This window comes from Echinops telfairi, unplaced genomic scaffold (genome assembly GCF_000313985.2).
Source record: "Echinops telfairi isolate 266 unplaced genomic scaffold, ASM31398v2 ScPeMD7_8;HRSCAF=38, whole genome shotgun sequence".
In the NCBI taxonomy this organism is placed as follows: domain Eukaryota; kingdom Metazoa; phylum Chordata; class Mammalia; order Afrosoricida; family Tenrecidae; genus Echinops; species Echinops telfairi.
The window spans coordinates 8543334-8552669 of record NW_022103905.1 but is presented as its reverse complement, the minus strand read 5'-3'; positions in this window follow the sequence as shown (position 1 = coordinate 8552669).

Here is a 9336-nt window from a genome sequence, read left to right as displayed (position 1 = left end):
GTCAAGTCTGGACTCGCCGCGCGCGGGCTTCAAGTCCGAGACCTCCCGGAACCACCACGGGAGGATCAAAAGGGTGATGGTGCGGTGAACGGAGCGCACGCGGAGGTTGGAGGCGGGACGCACGCTCGGGGCTATTGGTATTCATGGTGGATCGCAAATAGAGTGCGCTGTAGACATGATTGATTGCAGTGATCAATAACGGGCCTGGTACGGGGGAGACACTCCTAGGGTGTATTCATAGCTGTCACCAGCTGTTACTGCCAAACCAGAAACACATAGCTCCTCCTGGTGGGTCCCCAAGGGCTTTCCACCTAATCGGTCTTTGTGTTAGAGTTGGCTCCTCCGCCTTCCCCGCCCAACTGCCTGGCGTTCTCCGGTGGCGACGACTTCGCGTCTGGACAAAAGCGTGAGAGCGAGGCTCTGGTCCCCCTCTCCCCGGTTCCTGGGCAGGTGGATGCGGAGAGGACCCTCTGCTCCTAGTGGACCCCGCGGGCCTCTTCAGTCTTGATTTGGCAGGAAGTTCTGCCAGACACAGTCCCATACAATCACATCCTGGGGGTGGGGTGTGATTTCGACATATTCTAATATTTTGACCTCTCGTTCCATGATTTTCCTTCCTATCTGTTGACATTTCTTGAATATTCTCAGTCCAGTTCAAACGTGGCTCTGTTAAGAGGCGGTGAAGTAAATGCAATGCACTAGCCTTTCTCAAAAGCCGTTTACAAACGCGAGCCTTCCCCTGAATTTCCTGTAGTACTACTTCTACTACTCAAAACCGAACGCACTGAGTCAAAGCGACCCTTCACGACAGGGTGGAATGGCCCCTGTCAACCTCCGAGACTGGGACTACCCAGAGGTTACTCGCAGCATGCTGACTCCGGAGGAGGCTTCGGGTATAAGTCAAAGCGGTGCTTTCTGTCTCCCGCGTTCTGCTGTGGCCGCCGGTGAGATAACTGCAAATAGTCAATTGCCCGCACGTGCCAGACATTCTGGGAGAGAGGTATACAAAAAAGAGTACTGTCACAAACAGACGTCTTTACGAAACAAAAACATAAAACCAGGGAGCTATTGTTTTTCACCCGACCCTCCACCCAGGTCTAGTCTCTTCTGAAGGCAGCCTTTCCATCTCTCTAGCTTTTCCTGGCAGGTATTCTGTGCAATGCAAGCGACTCAAATAGTGTTCTTTTGAGTTTTCGGAACCAAAAGAAGCCTGAAGGAGCAAGATCAGGGGTGTAGGGTGGATGGGGGTAAGATTTTTGATGGAAATTCTTGAAAGAATGAGCAGGTCTATGGTGATGGGGGAAAAATTCCTTAGAGTTCTGGTCTTTTTCTCACCAAAACAACTTAAAATTTTCTTAACATCGTCACAATAAGCCCCCATGTCCTGCATTTTTTGACAAAATCTATTGAGTGTACTCCTTTGGAATCTCCCCTGCCCCCCAAACCATACCCTTCACACGGGACCTCTCTGCTTTGACGATAACTGGCCTAGCAGATCCCCCAGGGGGCTTAGCTGTTTGAAGCAACCCAGGCTGTTTCCATAAAGATGTAAAGCCTCAGGACCCCTAAGGGGCAGTTCTGCCCTGTCCTGCAGTGTTGCTATGCATCAAATTACCTCAATGGCAGGATTTTTTTAGTTTTTTTTTTTTGTAAACAGATCTCCTTGGAAGCCACTGTTTTGATTAGACTTTTTTTAAATTATTATTAACAACACCCTGCCAAGACGAAGACACGGCTCTTACTGAGTGATCTTGTCTGCAGCCATTCACTGATCACAGAGACATGTTTAAACATGTTTTGCTTGGAATAAACCCATGCACGTGTAAACTAGATGCCTGGTAGCAACATTGTTTTACTTACTGGAGTATTTTAGCCGGCCAGTAATCCTGTAAGGGTGGGGATTTAGGACAGTGAATGAGTAAAAAGAGCTGGTAGGTAAAGGAGCTCAGGTGGCATAGAGATTACATACACGTGGCTGCTACCCACAGGTGACGATTTCCAAACCACTAGCAGTACTGCAGCAGAAAGACCAGGCTTTCTACTCTGGCAACGAGTTACCGTCTAGGAAACTGACAGGGGTATTCTACCGTCTGTTACTGGGTCGCTGTGAGTTGGAATTGATTTGATGGCAGTGAGTTTGGTTTGGGGTAAGTAATGGGAGGGGTCCCCAGAGTTCAACGGCTTCAGAGCGCAGCTGCTCACAGAAAGGTCCCTGGCTCAAACTCACCCAGCCACTCTGCTCAGGAGACAAAGCCCAGCTGTTTGATGATCTGTCCGCAGGAAGATGACAGCCTAGAAGGAGCATGTAGAACAGCTCTACTCGGCCACACAGGATTGTTGTGAGTTGAAAACTGACTGGAGGGCACAAGCCACAACAGCATAAACCCTGTGAAGGTTCTAGAGCCATTACCTGTCGGGTTTCAGGGCCCATGCAGTGAGCCACGATGCTAGACTGCCTCCCCTTCTCCAAGTTTACCGTTATATCGATCATATCCTCCCTCCACCCATCCGTTTTCTTTCTTTCTTTCTAACAATCTCCTTTCTCCCCCTACACAATTTTCATCTTAACGTTTTTTTTATTCGTGGCAGCTTTTCTAGGAGCCCCATTCTCTTTCCCTGACACTTTCTTTGCTGATACAACTCGGATTTAGTGGCTGGTTGCATCATTTCCCTGGGGCTGACATGGGGGCTTATAGCATCCCCGAGGAGAAAGCAGCGGTGTTACCCAAATAGGGGCCATTGTGTCTACTGGGAGGATGGGCACATTTCATGATAAAGTTCAGAGCTAGTCCTTCCTTCCTAGCTCATTGCCACCTCTCCCATCCCTTCTTCAAGTTCAGACGCTTCCATGTGGCCTCCTAGACCTCTGATTTTTATGAAGTAATTGCTGTCTACCCAAAGTGCTAGGTTACTACTAATGGCCACTCTTTGCTCTCCTATTCTGAGGATCGTTTTAGCCTTGGACTTGAGTCAGGAATATCTTTGAGTTATAAGCAAAATAAAACAAAACCTAAACTGGTTTAGGTATAAACAGGGATTTGAACATTAACTGCAGAGTCCAGGGGTCAGATAGGCTTCAGGCAATCTTTAGACTATTGCTTAAGGGATGGCTTCGTGACCCAGTACTCCACCACTGTCTCTCTGCTCAGTCTCCACAGTATTACCTCAAACTAACTTTGGACTCCGAATGGAGAGCTCACATGGCAATAGTGGCGATACAGGGGAGACTGAGCAGAGAAACAGTGGTGGCATACTGGGTCATAATGCCCAAAGGTAGGTGGCAAGTTGACTGCCTGCTTTCTGGATCAGTTTCAGAGAGGACCACAGACTTGTTAAGGATTCCATTTTGTGCCCCCCCCACCTCCTCGACCCAGGAAAGCATGGATGTGAAACCACATGATGATCTCCAAGAAATTCCATGACCACAGATGTTGAAGAAAGACAAGGCCCTTCCTCCTAAGCGATGAGCTGACACATAGAGATAGCCTTCCCCTAAAACTGGCACCTTAAACAGTGAGAGACTAGATTTTGTTTGTTAAATCCCTCTACTTGTAGTTATTTCTGGTACAGCAATCTTAGATAACACAGGACAAGGTAAAAAAATTATTTTCTTAGGAATAACCAACAGCCCCGCATTCCCCCCTCTACCTCCCCCCAAACAAAACCCAAACCCCAAAACAATCTAAACCTGGATGTTATAAACTAGAACCATTCCATTGGATTTCCTTGGCTGTGATCTTTATAGAAGTAGATTGCCAGCACTTCCTTCTGTTTTGCTTCTAGGTGGGTTGAAATCACCAATCTATTGGTTAGTAGTTGAACCCAAACCATTTGTGGCACAGAGCGATCTACCATGTTATTGCTGTTGTCAGTTGCTGTAGAGACAACTCCGACCCAGAGACCCCGTGTGCAACAACAAAACACTTCCTGGCCCTTGGACATCCTCACAGTTGTGATTGTGTTTGAGCCCATTGTTGTAACCACAATCACAATCTATCGTGTTGAGGGTCTCTCTCTTTTTGCTGACCCCTCTATTTTACCAAACATGAGGTTTCTTCTCCAAGAACATCAGGTTACCAGTCATCCTTAAATGTTACTGTCATCATATGTCTCCTTCAGCGACTCCCCAATTTTTTGCATCCTCTTCCCCTCCAGGCACCTCCAGTCCCTGGTAACACTTGCACATCTGAATATACCCAGGCTGGAGCTGACCAGATGCATGGCCACTGCTTGGTTTTCTGAGGGGTGAGGGCATCAATAGTTTAACACAGTGGTTATCCATTTCTTGGCATATCTGTTGGGAAGCTCTGGTCTATAAAATGAAGATTCAAATGTTATTTTCTAGTTCTTCTGAATCCGACTCAAATTTTCACTTTATTCAATTTAAAAATAATTATTGCTTTCCACAATGAACAGGCAACTAATTGGCACTAATCCTCCCCTCTCCCACGCCCCAAACCCACTACCATTAAGTTGAATCAAACTCAAAGTGATACATTTACACAAGGTTTCCTGTCTTGTAGCTGTCTGTGAGCCTCATCTTTCTTCGACAGTGCTTAGTGGGCTTGAACCTCTGACCTGGCAGTTAGCAGTCTAAGACTTACCTCCTCACAGTGCCATCAGGGCGCCTTAATAGGCACTAAGTATTGTTATTACATTTTGAGTAAGACTAAAATTTAATTCCAATGGCTCCTTTTCAAGAAGGATTTGTTTCCGCGAGTCAGTTCTTCTCCAGTCTCCCTCTGGCCTTGTCCCGCTTTCCCACGCATATGCTGTTGTTGTGGGGTGCCACTGAGCCCGCCCCGACTCTGGCCACCCTGTGCACAGCAGCATGCACCCTGCCTGGTCCTGCGCCAGCCTTACAATTGTTCCTGTGCTTGTACAGCTGCTGGGTCACTCCACCTTGCTGGGGGTCTTCCTCCGTATCCCTTCCCTTACGTTATCAAGCATGATGTCCTTCTCCCGGAACTGGTTTTCCCGACAACAGGCCCAAAGTGTGTGAGATGCAGCGTTGCTTCAAAGGAGCATGCTGACTGCACTTCCAAGACAGATTTGTTTGTTCTTTCGGAAGTCAATGACAGCTTCAGTACTCTTCACCGGCACCGTAATTCAAGTGCACTGGTTCTTCTTCGGTCTTCTTTATTCCGTGTCCAATTTTCACAAGCATATGAGGCAATGGAAGAAGACCATGGCTTGGGATTTTGTCTTCAAAGTAACCCCTACTTTTCAACACTCTAAAGAGGACCTAATACAACACACTGCTGCTTCCATGAGCATTGCTTGTGGATCCAAGCCAGATGAAATCTTTGACAACTTCAATCTTTTCTCCATTGATCATGATGCCACCCACTGGTCTAGTGGTGAGGATTTTGGTCTTTTTTACTTTGAGCTGTAATCCATACTGGAGGCTACAATCCCTGATCTTCATCAGCAAGTGCTTCAAGTCCTCCCTTTCGACAAGCAAGGCCACATGCATAGGGGGTAATTAAAATGACCGTGGCTTAAGTCAGGAACAACTTAGTCCTCAAAGTGACCTCTTTGCTGTTTAACCTTTTAAAGAAGTCTTTCCCGGCAGATTTTCCCAATTCCATAGGTCAGTTTGATTTCTTGACTGCTGCTTCCATGGGCATTGATTTGGGATGGTTGTTTTATCAAAGGCTTGGAGTTGACCTGAAAAGGAAGCCCAGGTTTACAGGACTCTCAGAGAGTTTCTGGAGTCCCCAGGCTAGTGCAAACAATGAACACCCAGCAGCTAAGAGAAAGGTTGGAGGTTCCAACCTACTCAGAGGTGCCTTGGAAGAAAGGCCAGAAATTTATTTAAAAAATCAGCCTGGAAAAGTCTAAGGAGCACAGTTTTCCTCTGAGGCTCATGGGCTTGTCATGAGTCAGAGAGGACTTTATGCCACTGGGTTTCTTTGGTTTGAACAGAGTTTCTGTCTTTCATAGAGTTGTAACAGAAGGTAACATAGTTCTGTAGTATAGTCAGAAATACAATCAGAAGCTTCTCTTTCCAGTGGTCTTCTCTCATAGACCATTATGTTTAGGTCAGTGTCTATGGAAAGTACAGTGACTTTGCTCTATTCAAGTCCAACTTGAATGAGACCCTCCAGTGGACTTAAGGCATTCTCTGGCAGCAAACTAGCCTCTGGCAGCGAGCACACCATGGGAAACATAGTTTGTTTCCAAACACTGAGATAGCATTGTTGCCAATGCAGACTTACACTCTCACCTGAACCAGTTACTGTAAAGTGGATAAGTGAACAAGGTTGCATGTTGGGAAAATGTGCCCACGTGTATTTTGGTTGAATGGACAGATTCTTAGAGTGCTTTGAAACTAGGGTTGGAAAAGATTCTAGAGATTCTGACCCTATAATTCTCCAACTGAATGAATGTATTAGACCTGGGTAGAAAGTTGAGAAAAAGAAACTATAGTGAACCTAAGAATCATTTGCAAAGCTTAAAAAAAAATTAACTGGTGAAATCCTCCAAAAAATTGGTTTGAAAAGACTGTGGTGGGGCCCTGGAATATGTATTGTTGTCACAAGTCCCACCCCACCCCCAGATGAGTGTAAAGCAGATGGTCTAAGGACAAGACAGTGACAAACAATCCATCTGGCTTCAACCAGTTGTTTGATAGCTGAACAAAGGTCCAGAGGGGTGACAGCAATTGCCCAGGAGGATCTGACTAATTTGCAACACAGAGAGAGGACAGACACAATGTTTTTTCCCCAAGGCCCTTTTTATTACACCACACTATCAAAACATTACACATAATGGTGGGAAGCTTTAGAAACCTGGAGATGGTGACCATTCAATGGAGCTTGATGCTGTACTTAAATGTCCATGTCAGGGCTTGTGGTTAACAAGTACTCTTGAGTTACAACTCTTTGCTCAATTCTAAAGTACACAGTCTACACAAGTAAGGTACACTCTACTCTACTTAAAAGTGTTGCTGTTAGGTGTCATCAAGCCAGTTCCAGCTATTGTGACCTTACATACAACAGAATGAAACACTGCCTGGTCCTGCAGCTTCATCACAATTTTTATACTTGAACCCATAGTTGCAGCCATTGTGTCCCTCTATTTAGTTGGGGGGTGGGAGGCAGTCTTCCTCTTTTTTGCCAACTTCCTACTTTACCAAGCATGATGGTCTTTCTCAGGAATGGGCCTCTCCTGGTAACAAGTCTGTGATAGTTATATGATTTCATGTGAACTTGAAGTGTAGGGGTGGAGTCCAGTCTGTCAATCGGGTCACAGCTGGATGGTGCCTCCTTGTGGGCATGATCTCCTCATAAGGAGCGTTCTGGGAACCTTTCCCCCTTTCTCTGCTTCATCTTTTTCCTGCTGCTGAGTCACTTGGAGAGCTCCTGGTGCCATGCTGAGACCTGCGAGCCCTATTGGATCTACAAGACTTTGTACCCACCGGCCTGTGATCTTCCTGCATTCTGCATCATTGCATGTGGCTGTGTGAGTCCGAAGAGGGATTTAGAGACTAGTATTGAACTTCTAGGCTAGTGTTGGACTTACGAACTTGATTTGGACTGGGCTGGGATGTTTTCTTGATATCCAGTTACCCCTTGCTATAAAGCTCCTTCTTACACATATATAAGTGTCTCTGGATTTGTTTCTCTAACACAAGGTTCAAAGTAAGTGAGAACTCTCTCCATCTTTGCTTCTAAGGAGCACTGTGGCTGTACTTCTTCCAAAATAGACTCATCTGGTCTTGTAGCAGTCCATGGTACTTTCACCATAATACATAGATTCCTCTGTGGTCTTCCTTATTCAATGTCCAACTTTCACATGCATATGAGGCAATTGAAAATACTTTAAAGGGGTCTTGTGCCGCAGATTTACTCAGATTGTGGATCCAAGCAAGGTCAGATCTTCAACAACTTCAAAATTTCTCCATTTATCATGATATCACCTATTGGTCCAGTTGTGAGGATTTCGGTCTTCTGTACACGGCGGGGTCATCCACACTGAAGGCTGCAGTCCTTGGTCTTCGTCAGCCAAGTGCTGCCAGTCTGCCTTGTTCTGAGCATGCAGAGTTCCGTTCTTTGCATAATGAAGCTTCGGAGGCTTTCCTTCGCTGTCGATGTCACGTTCTTCTTCATACAGTCCAGCTTCTTGGATTGTATGCAGATTGACTAAGTCTGGTGAAAGGACACACCCTGACACCCCTTCTCTGAGTTTCAACTACACCGTATTCCCTTGTTCTGTTCTGTCTGCTGATACATGTTAACGTTTGGTATGAGCAAAATGAAGTGTGCTGCAATTCTTATTCTTCTTCCAGTTGAATGTAAGTGGACTTTCAAGATTTATCCCCCTGTAAAAGAGTCAAATGTCAAGAGACAAATGTTTTGCAAAACCACAGTTCTCAAACTCTGTTTTCCAAAAGCTCCTCATTTGATACCTTAGAAAACCGGTGGTTTGAGGCACACTGTAATTACTTTCCTTTCAAAGTTGTACGGACCCCTTCCTCATGGCTGAAAGCTTTGTCAGCGGAAAGCAATGGCCCAATAAATTTCCGACAAAGAGAGTGTTGGTGGGTCCTCTGTGTCCTCTGTTTCATGAATTCTTTAAATAGTTACTCTCTGTTCAGCATGCTGGATAGATGACTCCCAATGCCCACTTCCTTTCCTAGCCTGAAGCATTAAAGAATTTCAGAGGAATATCTATAAGAGCTCCCAATAACATGATTAATAATATTAATAATAGAAAATAATTTCTGGGGGTACACATTGTTTTACCTGCTGCTTCATCACTGTGATGGTTAATTTCACACATCAGTTGATCTAAGCTGTGGTTCATTTGTTTGGTCAAACACTAGTCTAGTGACTGTTCTGTAATGTCATGTAATCCCTGTGTTAGTCTGGGTGGACTACAGAAACAAATACACATGCAGTCATATATGTGTAAGAGAAAACTTTATATCAAAAAGTAATTATCCATCCATTGTGCATCCCAGTCCAGTCCAGATCAAGTCCATAAGTCTGGTAATTAGTCCATGAATTCCTCTTCAGACTCATGCACAGCATGCAATGATATCAAATGCAGAAAGATCAGCAGCTGGTGGGTGGAAAGTCTTGTGGATCCAATGGCAGTGGATGCATCTCCAGGGCTCTGGCTGCCATTGGCGTGGCTCCAAGTGGCTTGTCAACAGGAAGGTGAAGAAGAGAGAGAATGTTCCACCTCCAGGGAGAAAGAGAGGAAGTTCCCAGAATCCACATGAGAAGGTCACACCCACCAGGAGGCAAAATCAGGCTGTGACCTGATTGACAGGCTAAACCCCACCCCTTCACTCTATCAAGTCGACATGAAATTGTGTAACTACCC